The sequence below is a fragment of the Rhagoletis zephyria genome, unplaced genomic scaffold, assembly GCF_001687245.7.
Source record: "Rhagoletis zephyria isolate East Lansing unplaced genomic scaffold, Rhagoletis_zephyria_1.1 Rzeph_scaffold_00577, whole genome shotgun sequence".
NCBI lineage: Eukaryota > Metazoa > Arthropoda > Insecta > Diptera > Tephritidae > Rhagoletis > Rhagoletis zephyria.
Genome location: NW_016157661.1, coordinates 1 through 19,026, shown reverse-complemented (window position 1 = coordinate 19,026; position 19,026 = coordinate 1). Strand labels below are relative to the sequence as shown.

The 19,026-nt window shown below is 35.8% G+C and overlaps 1 long non-coding RNA gene across 1 annotated transcript in view; it reads right to left on the bottom strand.

The window, feature by feature from the left end:
* Window positions 1-11,323, bottom strand: part of LOC108360467 (uncharacterized) — a 177,160-nt gene extending 165,837 nt beyond the window's left edge. The window contains exon 1 of the long non-coding RNA XR_001847111.1: window positions 10,994-11,323. This is a non-coding gene — a long non-coding RNA (uncharacterized LOC108360467). The remainder of the gene's footprint in view (window positions 1-10,993) is intronic.
* Between the last annotated feature and the right edge of the window lie 7,703 nt (window positions 11,324-19,026).

Sequence of the window (19,026 nt, the reverse complement as noted above, 5' to 3'; positions counted from 1 at the left end):
ACCATAGACCAGGTATTCACAATACGCCAAATCTTGGAAAAGACCCGCGAGAAAAGGATCGACACTCACCACATATTTGTCGACTTCAAAGCCGCTTTCGACAGCACTAAAAGGAGTTTCCTATACGCCACGATGTCTGAATGTGACATCCACGCGAAAGTGATACGGCTGTGTAAAATGACGTTGAGCAATAACACCAGCTCCGTCAGAATTGGGAAAGACCTCTCCGAGCCGTTTGCTACCAAACGGGGTGTCAGACAGGGCGACTCCCTTTCATACGAATTCTTTAATCTGATGATGGAGAAGATAATAAGTGCTGCAGAACTGAGCCGCTCAGAAACAATTTTTTACAAGAGCGTGCAATTGCTGGCGTACGGCTATGACATCGACATTATCGGTAATAAGAACCGCGAAGTCTGCACTGCCTTTTCAAAGTTGAATAAGGAAGCAAAGCGATTGGGTCTGGTGATCAACGAGGACAAGATGAAGTTATAATTTGCTTTTTTTTGCACCAGCATTACCAGCGATAATAATGTCATCGAAATCCAACGCAGAATCATCACTCTTGCCAACAAAGTAGTAAATCCTCTCTCGACGTACGAAGTCACTTCAAGCCCGTGCTGGTATATGGCGCAAAAGCATGGGTAATGAGCACATCCGATAAGACGGCTCTTGGAGTATCCGAGAAGAAGATTTTGAGGAAGATTTACGGGCCTTTACGCATTGGCTACGGCGAGTACCGCAGATGACGGAACGATGAGCTGTGTGAGCTTTACAACGACATGAAGATAGTGCGGCGAATTAAAACACAACGGCTCCGCTGGCTTGACCATGCCGTTCGTATGGACACCGAAGTTCCTGCTCTGGAAGTATTCAACTTGGAACCCGCTGGTTACAGCGGAGCAAGAGGGGGGCTCCTACTGCCTTGGAAGGACCAAGTGGAAAAGGACTTGGTTTCAGTTGGTGTTTCCAATTGGCGTCATATCTTGAACTCGGCCCAAATCGCTTAGGCGGTTACAGCGCTAAATAAGAAGCAGATTTTTGCTAACTAGGTCGCCATGGTTGTTCCTAAAAAAATTTACCGCGGTCTTGAAATATTCCTTGAGTCCCTTGAACATCCTCGGTGACGGTATGTAATAAGCGTGAAATATGGTTCTACTGCTCGCATAAGTGGGTTTGTTGAAGAGTGTTCTCTAAGAGCAGGTCTGGGAGTCGAGCAGAGTGTCAGATTTGGCGATTTAGCGCCAATTTGGCGATATTTTTGGATATTTGCGCGTAAAAATTTAGGAAATCTCCATTGGCGATTTTTGGCGATTTCTTCCCTTCAAATAAATTTTTTGCAAATATAAAAATATACAAAACTTAGTTTTCCACGATAATTTTACAGAGGCTAACGAATTGCGTGATAAACTTGACTTAACAAGCATATTAAGAGACTGTCAAAAATTGTTAATCAACCTAATCGAAGAACTTTTGAAACGATTACCTAGTCAATTAAATACTTTTAAAGTTTGTTCGGTTGCTACCCAGGGGATATTTGGTGTAAAGACCGGAAGTCGTGAGCTGCTTGGACCGGATGCAAAGGAATCTTCCCGCGCATTTACAACCCGGCCCAATTCCTGGAATATTGAGAAGGATAACTTGTGACAGGCGTACAAAACTCGCTCAAAAGGGAGCACGTCTTCTACCTGTTGAACTGTATCAACGCACATTGGTTGCACCTGTGTGGCGCAATGAATAAAAATCGTTTTCTCTGAAACTAAATGAGAAACTTGGTATACTTTGTCCAGGTTAGGCTGGTAATGAAAATGGGTAATGTAGGATCAAATCTGCGCTTGGCTTTCATATAAAGGTTTTTTTTCGAAAATGTAAAAATCGCTATATTTAATCCTAAAAATATAATCATATTCTAGCATACGTAAAAGATTACCATGCGTAAAATTTACGCATGAGTTTTAACCAACCATATTGTCCTATTTTATTGACTAATTTCGAGTAAACTAATAAGGATTATATTTTTGCATACAAATATGAAACAATACCAGACTTTAAGATATGTTTATAATTATCTATTAAGGGAAAAAGCAAGGACAAAATAGCTCTGCGTGGAAAGAACGAAAAATAGGCCAAAAACGCAAGTATCAATTTTACAAAGATTAACTTTCAGGGTTAAGTAACTACTGGAGTCAAATTGCTAAATATTGATATGCAGAGTGAATTTGAGCAACAAAAAAAAATTTGTCAATGTTATTGTGGCTTTTTTAAATTTTTTTTTTTATATATTTATTGAGCTTTGTACCACGATTGTTTAGTAGGAAAAATTGAAAAAGCAACAAAGTCTAAGCGGTAGAAGTTATAGCACTATTTCGGAGATCACCACATCTCCTCATCAGACTTCTTTTCTTTCCCTGCTGAAGTCTAGAAAAAAAGAACTCTGATGAGGAGATGTGGCGTTCTCCGAAATAGTGCTATAACTTCTACCGCTTAGACTTTGTTGCTTTTTCAATTTTTCCTACTAAACAATCGTGGTACAAAGCTCAATAAATATATAAAAAAAAAAAATTGTTTTTTATAAATTTTGGAAAATGAGCGTGGCCAAGCCCTATTACGATCAAATATATGTATCTGAGTAACCGATTTCGCTTAAACTTAGTACGAACATCTCCCAAAGGTTAAGTTTTGATCAGCATGTCAAGTGTAATAACACTGGATCACAAATTTTAGTCAGGTTTTTGTTCTCCAGACGCCACTATCTAATTTCTATGTAGAATTGCTCGGTGAGTTAGTTTTTTTTCAATGGATACGTTTTCGAGATATTTGCAATTTGCCGTTATTCACCTTAAAACAAAAAAAAATTCAGCTTATTCACGTATATCTTAAGAACCAATTTAACAATCTTAAAATGAGATACGTCAAATCAAAACTAATAAAATTCTCCAAAAAACATTTATACACCACTTTCCGATAGGACTGACAGTTTCTGACAAATTAATTAATCATCCCAGTTTTTTTTTATTTTTTAATGAAAAAGGCGAACTTAGCACAGTGCGTAGGCAACTGGATGAGTCAGCTGGGGTCGTCGATTCGAATCCCGCTGAAGAAGTCTGATGAGGAAATGTGGTGATTTCCGAAATAGCTATCACTTCTACAGTTTTTTTAAGTTGTTGCTTTTCCACAATAGTTTTTCAATAAAAACGGCATCATGCTCAATAAAAATTGTTGAATATAATTTTTATAAGGCCATAAATAACAAAAACAAATAACGAGCACACCTAAAAGTTAAACGTTCTAAAAATAGAATTATTAACAAAAACCAACAACCACACGATCAAGTTTAAATAGCATTGGAATAGCTTCGCTTGGTTGTAGTTGGCTCACATGAAAAAAGTGAAAAAAGTAACAACAGTTTATAAGGCGAACTTAGCACAGTGCGTAGGCAACTGGCTGAGTCAACTGGGGTCGTCGGTTCGAATCCCGGTGAAGAAGTCTGATGAGGAAATGTGGTGATTTCCGAAATAGCTATCACTTCTACAGTTTTTTTAAGTTGTTGCTTTTCCACGATAGTTTTTCTTTAAAAACGGCCTCAAGCTCAATAAAATTTGTTGAATATTAAAAAATTAAAAAAAAAACCAAACTTTAACAGAAGAAAAATTTATAAAATAACAGGTTCTGTGCTAAATTTTTGCATTTGTGCTAAAACCTGTTCTGTTGCAAAAAAAATCAAGTTACTAATGAAGAAAAGGTAGGGATAAATAAAGAAGTGATCAGTAGTCAAATGAAAATGCGCAAAGATTTTTTGTGCGAAATATGAGCAGAAAAGCGTGTTACTCGGGTGTACGTGGCGTATTAGTAGCTTTCTGCTCATTTTTCAAACAAAAAATCTTTGCACATTTTCATTTTATTACTCATTACTTCTTTATTTATCCCTCGATTTCCTTCATTAGCAGAGCTGTAAAAGTAACAAAAATTTGGATATCCATATGTATTCGTTACTAATCCAATCCAACACCCGTATCTTTCGTATCGTTGCTTTACTCGTTACTTTTGATGCAAGCACTTATACCTCACACAAATCATTGCAATGCGTCTTGCAGCGTAATAACTTGTTCGCTCCGAATTACCCCATTCCCACGACACATTCTTAATTCGGTTTGACAGTTCTCTGTCTCTGTGTTTTGTATATGTTTTTCTTCGCTGCAAAATTTACGCGAAATGTAGGTTCTTCCTAAAAATTTATGAGTCTCCGTATTAAATTAGGGATATACACATTGATAAACTTTACTTTTTGTACTCAGAAAAAATGCAAGTTTTGATTTGTGAGCTAGTTTCGATAAATTTCCGATAAAAATTAGAGTCGGCACCGACTACATGCTCGTAATTCGCATGATAATTGGATCTGAATTACCAACAAATGAGGTAAATCGCTCTCAAAATTTGTATGGTGAATTACGTAATTCGAAGGGTAATTGGAGTACGAATTACGAATGACAGCCGTACCTAAATTAGCGCGTTGAGCGTTTCGCTTGTATCTTTATCTCTCTCTGGCGCATTAAATTTATATACGCTAGAAGAAGAGAGGCCGACAGGCTTAACGCTTGACGCGCTTATTTAGGTATGGCTCTGAGAGAGCGAACTACTAATGGGGGTGCCGTGGCAAAGCCGTATAAGGCCGTGGTAACGCCACCAATTTCGATTGACAATCACCGTGCAATTGTTGTTGTGCACAGCACGGAGTGAGAGAATTTTCGAAATCGAACAGCCAGCACGATTTGCTGGGTGAACCGAACAGCCAGCACGCCAATTTTTCAGGGTGGAAATACGCTATTTTGCGAAAAAGTAGTAGTATTAAATATTAGAATAGTAAAAAATATTTTTTTATTATTATTATAAAGTAGATATTAAAAGAAATATTATTATAAAATTAAATATTAAAGAAAGAAAAAATATTAAGTTGTTCTTTCATTTTTCATTTTCCGACTTCAATTTTGATGCATTGTTAAAGTTAAAAAAAATTAACTCGAATTTGGGAATCACCGAGGAATTCTACATAGGAATTGGATAGTGGCATTCATAGAACATTTTTGCTGTAAACCAGTGTAATTAGTTCTGAATAGTTTCTGTTTGTTTCCCACAGTTTATATTTTTTAAAAGTTAAGTAGTTTGAAGCTAGTTTTAAATAGTTAGGCCGGAATCAAACCTAAAGAAATATTTCGTTGGAAAGCTTATTTTTAATGAAATAATAGTGCTATTTTTGGTGTAAATTTTTTTAATCAAATTTTTTATTTTTGGCATATATGTAATACTTCTATATTGGTAGTAAGCTAACATCTCAATGTGTAAGCATTCCGAAATCAAAGCGAGACAGTCTAATACGGTTTTTGTCAATGTATTGTGTACTTGAGTTCCGTTTTTGTAAATGTGTCGTGTACATGTTTATTTATAAACGTATGTGTTCCTTTTCTTTCGGACGTGTTTATTGATATATCTGTACTGTAGTGTTTTCGGACGGTACTAGCTCTTACTGCCAATATAGGAGTATTACATATATGATTTTTGGCCTACTTCAGCAACCAGATGATGATAACGCGAAGTCGATCTTTCATTACCCGATTGTAACGAAACTCGAATAGCTATTTAAATATAGCTGCGAGGAGCTGGTGAGGTTCATGTGCCAACTGCGGATTGGAATTTAAGTGTCCTCTGGATAGTCCACAAGAAGCACGGCCCTGCCATACGCGTCAACTACCGCGGGATTAGCCTTGAAGTCGGCGGCTAGAAAAGTATTCGTCGCGGTACCCGCTGGTGGAAAAGGAAGGCCACCTCTGCTTTGGAAAGCCCAGGTCGAGAGAAACTCGGCTTCACCTGGTGTTTCTTATTGGCGCCAGTTAGTTTGAAGAAACGACTGGCGTGCTATTTTTCACTCGACCAAAATGGCTTCGGCGATTATAGCGCAATGAAGAAGAGTTTTTATAAATGGCCACGACCATGGATAACCAATGTCAAATGTCTTCCATTTACAAGCATTTTTGTTATTACAAAGCCTCATTCTAAATTTGAGGCACGAGGGGGCGGAGTAACGGTATATTCAAGCAAAAAATATTGCTGTTATCCTTATATTTCCGACTAGTTCGTTATCGCCTAAGAAGATAGAAACCAAACTCATAAAGACTAAGAACTGCACGCAGATCGCCATTAAAAAAAAATGTTTCTCTTATTTGGATATATGTAGATCGAACCAGGAATCAAACGCTGGTCTTTCCGAGCGGTATTAGAATAATAATAATTACTAGTATCGCCCAGTGGTCACTAATATTGTTAGGTGGGGTTATATACCTTCGGTTAAATAATTTCATAATTCATAGGAACAGAAGGGAGAATTAGATTTGTATGGGAATTCGATTGCGTAATCATATATAAAGATGGCAAGTTGCTTCTCTAACTGATATTCGGGTTGAACTTGTACCAATCAGGACTTTAAATAGTTTTTTTTTTAATATTTCGGTTAAATTGGCTCTTAGAGGACTACATTCGGAATCAAAAGTGTACCACAAAAATCAAGTTGTTTCGCTAACTGATATTCGGGTTGAACTTGTACCAATCAACGACTTTAAATAGTTTTTTTTTTAATATTTCGGTCAAAGTAGCCCTTAGAGGGTTAAAAAGTAATTTAAGGCCTCATATTTCATTTGATATGAGTTTCTTTTAAATCAATTGGGATTAAGTATGTACCTCAAACGTGTACCACAAAATCATGTTTGCGTATTAATGTGTTAGATATATGAGAAAATATTGCATGGAACTGAATTTGCCATAACTCGACTTTGGAGGCACCTATCGGGTCCATTTTTGGCACGTTTATTTCTCCTTATGTACCAAATATATATATGTTTGAAGAAAATCAGACCATAAATGCGATTTTTAAGCATAGACCGACCCCTGCGCCACCTATCGGAAAAGTTGAAACTCTGTGCACTCCTCCTACCAAACAACTTTATAACAAAACAACAACCATTAGAATCGGTTAGGAAACATAGGAGAAAATTGTTCCCAATTGGTTCATGCTTGCCTTTTTATATATACTTAGATATACTATTTTGGCGCTTACACTTTTGCTAAGTGTTTGGCCGACCTTCTCCTCCAGTTTGTGTGGTGCGTCTTGATATTATACCACAAATAGAGAGGCCTACAGTTTAACGTCTCCTCCTAATGACAACTGGATTTTAAGAGAACCTTTTTCATGGCAGAAAGACACTCGGAGGTGTGCCATTGCCTGCCAGTGGCGACCACTGTTAAAAAAAGAAAACTATTTCTAATTTAGATGTTGCTCGGATCAGGGATCGAACCAAAGTCTTGCGGAGTAGTAGTACGCACCTCTAACCACTCAGCCACAGCGGTCGACAGCGGTATTAGAATGGACCAACCATTTTTGGATAACACCATACAAGCAAGGCGAATTTTCTGGATATACCCCAAGCCACAAGAGCATAATCCAAATAGTCAAAGCAGGGAGCTCTGGCTCAATATCGTGGCAAGTAGCTAGATTTAACATTTTTTCAGCAAGTGCATATCTTGTCGTTTCTTCTTTCTCTGTGAATATGTTTACCAAGAGGTAATTTCTAAACTAATATTCTTCTTTACTGCACAATTATCCATAGGGTGCGACAAACTAAGTCAACATATGTATGCTTGTATTAATTATTTATACTTCGTAAATTTTTTAATGTGCTGTAAACACTTGTATATTTTCGAAAATTATTCAAAAGATCTGATAAGTAAACAAAGACACGATAACTCTGGCCAGTTTAAAAATTTTTTCTAACGTATTTTGTCCTCGTTTGATAACCAATTAATTATTGAAAGCACACGGCTAAATATTTTGAACATAATTTTCCGTTTCCAATTAATTCCGAACCATGTGTGAGTTGTTATGAGGTTCTAATTGGTTGTGAACACTTGGCACTGGCTAATTGAATTCAGTACAGGTGTATAGGTGCAAGTAACACATTGGATACACTTTCTACGGCTAATAGCGGTGTCAAATCTGTTGCACTGGTTTTTTCATTAGTTTTAACACGCATTTAGAGGCATTTTTTTATTTCGGTTAAGTTAATTTGGTGGAGTTTTATTATTTTCTTCATTTTCTTTATACATACATATGTGTGTACGTTGTACATGATTTGTATTTTTTTTTTCTTAATTTGTGCACATCCTTTGTACTTATGTATGCATATTTGAAAGAACAACATAAGTCTATCTACATTTGTCGACAAAACATATTTTACCGTCAAAGGGAAACTGTTGTAATTTAAAAGAAATATTAACCGGCGCTTCTACCTCCGTGCGTGCTAATCAGACATTGAACAACCGGCCCTTAGGACCAGTTTCTCAATGCCTGGTTAGCACGCACTACAGGATAAAGCGTAAACAGACGGCAGCGTTGATCCGGATCAAGTCGGGAATTAACTGCAGTTGATCCGGATTGAGTCCGAGTTAGTCCGGATCAACGCTGCCGTCTGTTTAAGCTTTAAAACATCGTTATCAAAGCGATCGACTCTATAACATATAGCAGGGAGTCGATAACGTCGGTAACGATGTTTAACCTGCAGTTAGTGTTAACAAGACATTGAGAAACTGACTCTTAATATGGTCTTTCAAATGTCCGCAGATATGTATGTATGTGGTACATATGTATCTTCCCAAAGTAGACGCACACGGAATTCATATGTCCATTTTTTGAGTACAACGTAAGTAAGTAATTTCCGTCGCTAAAGTTCGAAAGGAGTTGAAGCTTGGCTGTTTTGCACTTTCTCGTTTGAGCAGTGTTGAGGCCGCACCATTAATTGATTGTATTCAACGCGCGTAATTCGCAGTTGCGTCTCACTTCAGCGAAATGTATTAAATGTGTTGTTATCTAATTAATTGGCACACCATTTCAAATTACCAAAAAACTCTAAATTGTGTAAAATTTTTCTGCTTTTAAGATTTCTTTTCAATTTGAATGCCTTTTGAAACCATTACATTTTACTTCACTTTTTATTAATTTTTGTAATTTCATTAATAAATCATGCGTGGTTTTTCATATTCTTGGCTTTGATTGGCCACTCTAAGTTTAATTATTATTTAAACACTTCATGGACAGCACACTGCGAAAACTTTACTTATACGCACATATGCATTTACCGTTACTTATGAAATATGATAGTGTGCGTTCCCGTTTGAAAACAATACCTATGTTGTTTAGATTTTGGCAGAAAAGTTTAAAACGATTAGGGAGTGCGTGTTGTTCATTGGAGAAAACTGCAACTTTTTATTTAAACACTGCTAAATCACCATATCCGAGTTTTTGGTTCGCTCCAGAGTTTATTCAATTTCACGGCGTTTTGTAAATATGAGGATGGATGGATGCATTGTGTACGAATTTAGAGTGTGTGTGTTCTTGCAGACATGTGTTTGCATATGTGCATACATACATAGATATATTCCTTTAGACCGCGTATATTATTAAGGGTTGAAAGCTGAAGTGCGCGATTATAACTAACGACTTTTATTTGTAGCTGATTTTTTCGTTTCGCATCGTTTTTTTTTTTGTTTCAACGGATAATATTCGCTGTGCAAACATTTTGGCCTGGGAATTTTACATTTGCACTCAATGAAGGGTTGGAAAGTAGAATTTGCATGGAAGTGTAACGACGAACACACAAGCGCGCGGGCGTACACACAAACCCACACGCGCGAGTTATGTATCCACAATGTATTTCGGTATTAAATTTGTATGTATGTATGTACATAACATGCATATGTAGTTCATTTGACGGCATATGGGGTGCAAAATCAGCACTTTACACAGGTCAAAAAATATCAGTTGGCGTTTTGTATTTTGCATGCGTATGGGAATTGATTGCGACAGTTTTTTTGTTACATTATTCTAATTGAGTTTTGCTTTTTGTGAGACAAAAAAATACAATTAAAACTAATGTCCTTTATTTTTCAACTACTTATGCATTTGTAGATATATGCACATTTGCTACTGTCATAATTAAAAAAACGCGCCCCCCTTAACCGCTGATTGTTGCAGATGTGTTTTTGGGCTAAGAACTGCACTAAAAAGCACAGAAGCTGTAATTTCCCGCAAAACCTTCAAAATAAACTAAAACTGTTTGGTCGAGTTTTACAGTAACTGTACGGCAAAACGCGGAGACGTCGATATTTTATTTAGCACTTTCAGTTTAAATTAAACCTGACCAAAGTAAACTGAACCCATTTTCAAAATAATTTTTTTTTGATTAGTTGCAGAATCCCACCTACCTATGTAAACTAAATCCATTTTCAGAAACATATATATATGTATATTTTTTTGATTAGTTGCAGAATCCCGCCAAATTATTACTATTTACATATTAGTTAAGTATACATACATACATACACATGTACATATGTAATTGTCAAGGTTGGTCCCATAGAAGTTGTATGTGGATGAGCAATTTTTGACAGTAGGTACATTGCCGGCGTGCGTGAACATTCGGTGACCTATTAGTTTTCTAATTGGCGAAAGACTTTCAAGGCACGACACTCGAGATAGGTACTCTTTCTACTGATCGTTGGTTTGTATTTACTATCAGTTTGTTGTTATTGTGATCTAATGACGTTTTAATCAACAATTAAATCGAGCTCTAAGCCCACTTTTTTACTTTAACATTTATGTACGTATTTAGAAAATAAAAGTAATTCAAATTGGTATAAGTTATGCGCAAGTTATTTTATTTACATTTCCGCCGCACTCCTTAAATGTATTGCAAGGAAACTTTCAGTCGACTTTGCCGTGCGCTTAGGCCGCAATGTAATTGTTTTACTACCTACAGATATGTTTATAATGTTTTTTCTTTTATGTACATACATATTTGCATATGTATAAAAGAACTGTTTACGCACTCTTTTGTGTTTTTTTTGGTTAATTTATTATAGATATTGCTATGGGTTATACTTCGGCACATACTTTGTTATGTTATAGGTAAAATAATGCGCCTGATTTTGTAAAAAAAAATATTTATTAGGCGCAAAAAGCATGCGGCATTTTCTCCCAAAATTGCAAATTCTATGCGAGCGCACACCGAACGCGTGAATATTCGCACGACAGCGCAATATGACGCGAGCATATATACGAACGAGCCAAACAACACACTTAACCACGCAGCGTCAATTTGTTACTATTCCTCTAAACTGCAGAAACATTTTTTTGCTAGAAAACAATGCCTTTGCCATCCGTACAAGCCGCATATTCCGCACTACCAATTCACACTCCACGCACAAAACAACACAGAACGTATCTATGGTATGGCGAAAGGGAAATGTAACTGAAACGAAGGGAGAACACGTCTAGCAAATTAAAGAGCGAAATGAGCAACGAAAATCCAGAGAGTGAAGAGTGTGAAGCAGGCTCCGCTATAAAATTGTATAAATAAGGAAAAAAACAAAGGAACAAATGCGTGCAAGCAACTGAGTAAATGAGTGAGCTAAATGGATGGAGCTGGTGAATAAATATGTTACTGTGAGATAACCAACAAATGAGTGTTATTGATAGTGGGAGTGGAATCAGCGTTGCCACCAACAATTTATTTCCCTACCAATTTTTTTCCCAAATCTGACCAAAAACGTTTACAACCTACCAAATAAATTTCATTTACAAAAAAGCATTCTGAAAGCATAGAATTCATTTATCTAAGATTAAATGTTTCGAACATTTTACATACATACATATATGTACTTTTGTACATTTTAAAACACACAAGAAATAAATAAATAAATAAAATGCAGGTACAGTCTTAGGCACAGAGATGAAATGATTTAATATTTTTTGGTTGTATGAATTATATACATACATGTTATGTACCAAAAAGTTTAATTTTTTAAAGTAAATTTAAATCAATTAATTACACGTGCAAATCTTTAGCAGGGCCATTTTTGTTTACAAGTTCCTTGCATAACATTATTGATTCTGTCAATCTTATTTATTGATTCTGTCAATCTTAAGATTATTTCTTAGTTTAGTTTTTATCAAAGAAAGCGTTGAAAATTTGCGTTCTGCAGCTTCATTACCACAAGTTATATTAAAAACAAAATTGGCGAGATGCAAGAAGCTATTTTCATTCATTCCCTTTTTAATAGAATAAACTTTTTCCCAAAACATTAATATCCAGATCGCTGGAAATATTAAGCCCACTTAGCCTCAGTAAATTCCACTTCGTGGTTATTATATCAGGATCGTAATAAATGAGATGGGGAAACTTTAACGAAAGAGGTAAAATTGGTAAATCTTCTTTAGAAACTACCTTAGTTGGTGTTAATATTTGTAAAAGTTTTATATATTCACGCTTGGAATCAAATCTTAAATTTATTTGGTCTAAAAACTCTATGTAGAACTTTAATATATTGCTTTTAACTTCAAGAATTTCAGAAGAATTGACATTACTTTTCATAAACATCTCAGTTTTCGTTCCAAAAAACATGTCAGATATTTTAATATGATTACTCAACAGTTACTCAAAATTAAGAGATAATGTGCTTTGATAGCGGCATTTATGTAAGTATGGCAAACGAGAGCTTTCAGCTTGGAACTCTTTGTTAATAAATAAAAAAAATAGCATTTGGTTGGCGTTTGGTCTGCAGATCGCATACCATTTACTTCTTAAAAGCAGGAAATAAAATAAAGTTTCAAACTATGCCATTGCTCAACTATTCTTAACACAACGCATTCTAGTTTTGTGGGGTTTTACCGAACATAGTTCTGAAATTCCTTCAGTTTATGTATCCTCTTTGGACTGTGGGAAAAGAAACTATGTGCATATGTTGCGGCACAGTGTCTCAATGCTTTTCAGCAATTTTTTACAAGCGTATCTTGAGCAAAGGTGAAGTGAGTGGCATGTGCACTTTATATAAAATAAATTGGTTTCTGCACTTAATAATGTTTTCAGCCCGCCCAAGTCTCCAGCCATAACATTGGCTCCATCAGTAGCCAAACCAATTAGGTTTCTTATGTTTAAAGGCAGGATTGGAAAATGTTTAAGGTCCAACTGGCAAATATTTATGTGCAAAATGATATTTGAAATATATATTTAAAAACTTAATTCATCCGACCAAAATCTTACTTTGCTTACGAACCTTCCAAATGAAAAAGAAGCGACCAAATTTTGTCGGAAAAGAACAAAGTGGCAACACTGAGTGGAATACTAGAGGTGCTCACAGATTTTATGATGCTCATGGCAGGTATTCCCAAACTTTTTTCACCTTGGCTCCCTTATGCTAAAAAAATTTCGCGGCACCCCTACCCTTCTAATGTCTACGAAAACAAGAAACACAATGCAAACTTTATGCTCCTTTAGCTTTAATGCGAGGACAGAAATTTTTTTGACGATTTCATTATTTCCTTTAAGTTCATTGCGAGATTTGACAATTTTACCCTGAAATCATTGGATCATGAAGAGATTAACGATACTCTTAAATTTTTATATGGGAATTGAAGTCGGTTTTTTCTTTGCTTAAAAATCACTTGTTTGTGTAAGCATTTGTTGAAAATGCAGTCTCACATAGAAATGTAAAAGTAAAAGTCACTCGTATTTTTAATGCAGTCTTGCCAACAGCTGTGTTTTCTGCATGCACTTGCATCCAGAACTCTCTTGGCTCCCTTCATAGTATTTAATATTCAAAGTGCTGTCTTCACTGATATCCACAAGATTTTCTAAAGCTTAATTTGTCATCCCAGTAGGTTTGCTTTTCGGGTCACATGAAAACGAGTTTCTTATCCAGCTGTAGACATCCTCAGAGTCAATGTTGGGAAAATATTCAAGAATGGTTTTTCTAAACCTTCCAAGTTAACGCTGGTAATGTCATAACGCAAAGAAAATAACTTTGACCAATTTTCTTAGCGTTAACTTCGAAGTTACATACGTTTTTATGATTTACTTTGCTTATTTATGAGGTCACCAATAAAAAATAGCTCGACGTGCTAAAAAAACCAAAGACGTATTTTAATTTCGCAGGCCTCTGTTATCTGCGCAGCGTCATCCAATACGGGTTTTAAATCTAGCGGCAGGACCTTCCTAGTCGCCAGGGAGTACCGACGCAGTGGCGTAGCCAGGGGGAGAATTGCGGTATAGCTCCCCGTATAAATCCAAGGTTTAATTTTTGCGCAACATTAACAAAATCAACAAACTTTCTCTTTCTTCATTAACGATGACACTGTTTCTATATGAAGCTGATTTCAATATTTTGTTTTAATAAAATTTAGTATCGAAAATATTCTTTCAAAACTTGCCTAGGAATGTGATATAATGGTTCGTTCAAAACCTTTTTTCAAAACTTATAAGGGCAAAAACGAGAAGGCGAAGACAAAAAGAGAATAAAAAAATTTCTCGCATTGAATTTTAAAATTTTTAAAACGGTATAGTAATTTAATTTTTTAAATTTAAATAAAGCATGAATACCCCATGGAATAAACGAGTAGATAAAAAATATATAACGGTAAAACTAGCACATACATAAATATATGAAAGAATACACTCAGGCGACGCCTCTAGCCATTGTGTGTCACAAATTTAAGTTATCGATGGAATTTTTTTTTTAATTTACGAGAACAGCCCAACGGGAAGAAAAGTGGATGAAACGCGGATTAGGTCTACATAAGTACCGAAAGTGGTTGTGAAAAGGCTAAAGGTACGTTTTCGGCTATTTTTCTGAAAAGTTTCTGATAAAATTTTCCGTTGACAAAACATACTGGGGAACTACCCTGAAGAGCGAAACACACCACACAAGCGGCTTAAGAAACCAAGCGAAATATCCCTTTGCTGCAAGCCATTTGCGTTGTGTATGGGGTTTGACGAGCCGCTGAAGGTAATTTCAATAAAAATCTAAATTTTTTGATTTTCTAACCGCCATGTTGAAGTTTGATCAAACCGCTTGCGTTGTGTATGGAAAGTTTAAAGAATTTGCCCGCAACTCTAATATACTCTAGCCATAGCGGCACCCCAGCCATACCCTCTCGGCAACCAAGGGTGCCGCGTCACCCACTTTAGGAAAGCCTGCTCTATGGTGTTTTATGCATACCTACAGATGTATGTTCATATGTATGTAGATGCGAACATGCATACATATATCACCATGCACTGTGTGTATGCGTATTATGTATGGTAGTTAGAAAAGTACCTCAGGTAACTGACACGAGATACAATGTTCTGATTCAGCAACAGCGACAAAGTAAAAAAGTGAAAAATATTAGCTTTGAACTCATCGTTAAAATCGTTTATACATGTATGTATGTATGAATGCGTGTGATCAAAAAAGATACCCTGCTAAAAATGGGACAATCCGGGATGACTCCGGGAGCAATCGCTAAGGAGCATGCGATTAATACCACTTTTGATCTCTTTACATGGAATGAACTGTTCGCTTTTGATCGAGCATGTCCTATGAAGAGACTAATTGTTCACTTTTATACCCGAACGGGTATAAAAACGACTAGTCACTTTTAAAAAATAAAAATTTGCGCCAGCTGAGATTCGAACCGGTTCAGTTTTGTTAGGCGAATACTGTCTCTGTGAGTCAACGCCGCACATGAAATTTCGTTGACAAGGTGCGTACATATCATTAAATCGTTAATAGTTCCCGTTAGAGATGAGTTGGGTACTAATTGATCTCCAATTATCCCCATAAGGGATCAGTCGAGCCTAATTGACCTCCATTAGTACCCGTATGAGACTAGTTGCGACTAATTAATGCCCAATTGTACCCGATTGAGAGTAATCTCGGAATACTCTCTTTAGACATTCGTCGCACAATTTTTTGCAGGGTATGTACACAAGTAAACATACATATGTATGCACAAAAAAGTCTGACTGTTGTTTTTTACTAAATTTTTTCGTTATTTAAAATATAATTCGGCATCAGAAACCGAACATTTCCGTTATCTATACAAACTTCTTAACGCTAGAGCCACTCATTGAGGAGTTCAATTAAACCAGTATTTGATGTCCGAATTTTATGGCGTTGTGTTTTTTATAAAAAATGTTGCCTTTTCATTGCCCTCTCCTTAGGATTCGTGCGAAGAGGGCTATCAGAAGGCAATATTTTTCGGTAGAAAAGAAAACACTATTCAATAAGACTACGTTAATTGGATAAATCATAGCAAAATCAATGTCAAAAAAATAAAATATTAAGTACTTTGAAAAATAAATACATACATACATACGTATGAGCTAATACATACATATGTATGCAAGTATATAAGTAGTTTTATTTCTTCAAATTATGGAATCCAACTGACATATGTACATACATAGGTTACATTTTTGTGAAATCTACAAAAATACCATCACTGGATCCGTATAGCTACGAACAGGCAGGTTCTGCAATTCACTTCCCAGTGAATTTCAACCAGCCACTTTGAATTCAAGTTCAAATTTCGCAAAGCCTGCCTGTATAATTTTTTTAAAATACATAGATATATGTATGTACATATGTAGTTCGACCTATAACGGAAACCACATGAGTAAACATTTCATATTTTACACAATTAGTATGTTCCAATAGCAGTCCGGTTTACAGGATTTAGTCCGGAGTTTTTTTCCTGTAAGTTCATGAATAGTGTCAAAGGATCAGCTGATTTACATGTGCAAACAAAAACAGAAAGCGGTGAAAGCAAATAACCTTATATTTGTTAAAAAATGGAAGTAAACAACGAAATATTCGAATATGTATAGATTTTAATAATTATTTAGTGATATTTCAGCCAAATCAGTTTTGTACCAATGACATGTAAACAAACCGACTGACGTTTTTACAGGAAATAGTGCTTTTTGCGTTCCCGTGCACTTCTGCATCTGTTCTCCTTTTACTCTCACTTGAGAGAGTAAAATTGTAGTTTGACAGTTCCACAGGTTTTTGTCCGAAGTTCAAAGGAACAGACTAAATGCTCATAAAAATTAACGAAGTTTCAAAAAATTTCACACTTTTGTCTAGAATTTCTTGAAAATTTTCGAGCCCCAATTTTCTCTAAGAGTATGGGCTTAATTCATATATCTCCATACCATGTTCGAGTACTCTACCATGAACACTTCCGGAGATATGTAGTATGAAAAATTCGGTTTTTATGGGAGCTGCCACGCTACTTTTTCTAATAGCTCCAACTTTTATTAGTACCTCCCTTTTATTAGCTCGGAATGTAACTATGTAATATAGATGCGCCTAAAAGATGAAGCGATTTCTGTTCTCAAGTTACATACCTGATGACAGTACGAATGGAAATTAAGTATAATAGAGGTTTTAGTTTTTTAAACTATAATTTTTCTACGTGACTATGCGATTGATTTCATATATATCTATACCATGTTCGAGTACTCTGCCATGAACACTTCCGGAAATATGCAGTCTCAAAATTCGGTTTGCATGGGAGGTGCCACGCCCCTTTTTCCAATAGCGCCAATTTTTATTCATGGCTATGCGATTGATTTTATATACGAATACCAAGTTCCGTTAGGCTTTCTGCACATTGGTCGTCCAATCATAGTTACTTCATCGTCACAGTAATGATGCAACGATTACTACATTTCGCACACTCGGTCGTGATATTTCAATTTATTTGGCGTCTAACAATTGACTTGGAGCAGGTATTTTCAGTTTTTCTGGTTGATATTTTCGCGAAATATTTACAAAAACCTGCAAATTTTAAAATATGAACTGTGCTGCAACAATTCTAGACATAATTTTTCTGTAATATCTCTTCTTTTCTTTTCCTGAAATGTATTTTGTGCATGCATACAGAGACTTTTTACAATTTCGTCATATTTTATAGTTAAAACGCTAACATTTATTGAATTTTATTGCAACTATCCACTTTTTAATAATATAATTCTTATGCAATTTTAATGCAAATATTAACTTTTTCACTAATTTTTCCCCATAAGATGTAAACAAACAATGCGTGCACAACGATTAGCAACCACTGTGCCGTACTTATCCATTTCTGCATCTTCTACGACGACAAGTGTGCGATCTCGGCTCAAAATTTCAGGGCGAGACGATAACGCAACTATGATTGGACGACAAGTATGCATATAGCCTTAGTCTATCATGAACACTTCCAAAAGTACGCAGCGTGAAAAATCCGGTTTGTATTGGAGGATTTTATATATCTTGTACATACCAAGTTCCAGAACTCTACCATGAACACTTCCAGAGATATACAGTATAAAAAATTCGGTCTGTATGGGAAGTGCCACGCCCCCTTTTCCAACAAACGCAATTTTTCTCCATGAGTATACAATTATTTTCATATATATCCATACCATGTTCGAGTACTCTACTATGAACANATGCATATAGCCTTAGTCTATCATGAACACTTCCAAAAGTACGCAGCGTGAAAAATCCGGTTTGTATTGGAGGATTTTATATATCTTGTACATACCAAGTTCCAGAACTCTACCATGAACACTTCCAGAGATATACAGTATAAAAAATTCGGTCTGTATGGGAAGTGCCACGCCCCCTTTTCCAACAAACGCAATTTTTCTCCATGAGTATACAATTATTTTCATATATATCCATACCATGTTCGAGTACTCTACTATGAACAGTTCCAGAGATATGCAGTATGAAAAATTCAGTTTGTATGGGAGGTGCTACGCCCCTTTTCCAATAGCCGCAATTTTTCTCCATGAGCAGGCGATTGGTTTTGTATATCTCCATACCATGTTCGAGTACTCTACAATGAACACTTCCAGAGACATACATTAAAAAAAATTCGGGTTGTATGGGAAGTGCCACACCCCATGCACCTATCGGTATGAAATGTACTTTACATCTGATTCTCATACCTACTATATATACACACAAAATTTCATAAATATCGGTTGAGCCGTTTAGGAGAATATCTTTCCTTTTAACTTTATCTTTATCTTTATCTTTATCTTTATCTTTATCTTTATCTTTATCTTTATCTTTATCTTTATCTTTATCTTTATCTTTATCTTTATCTTT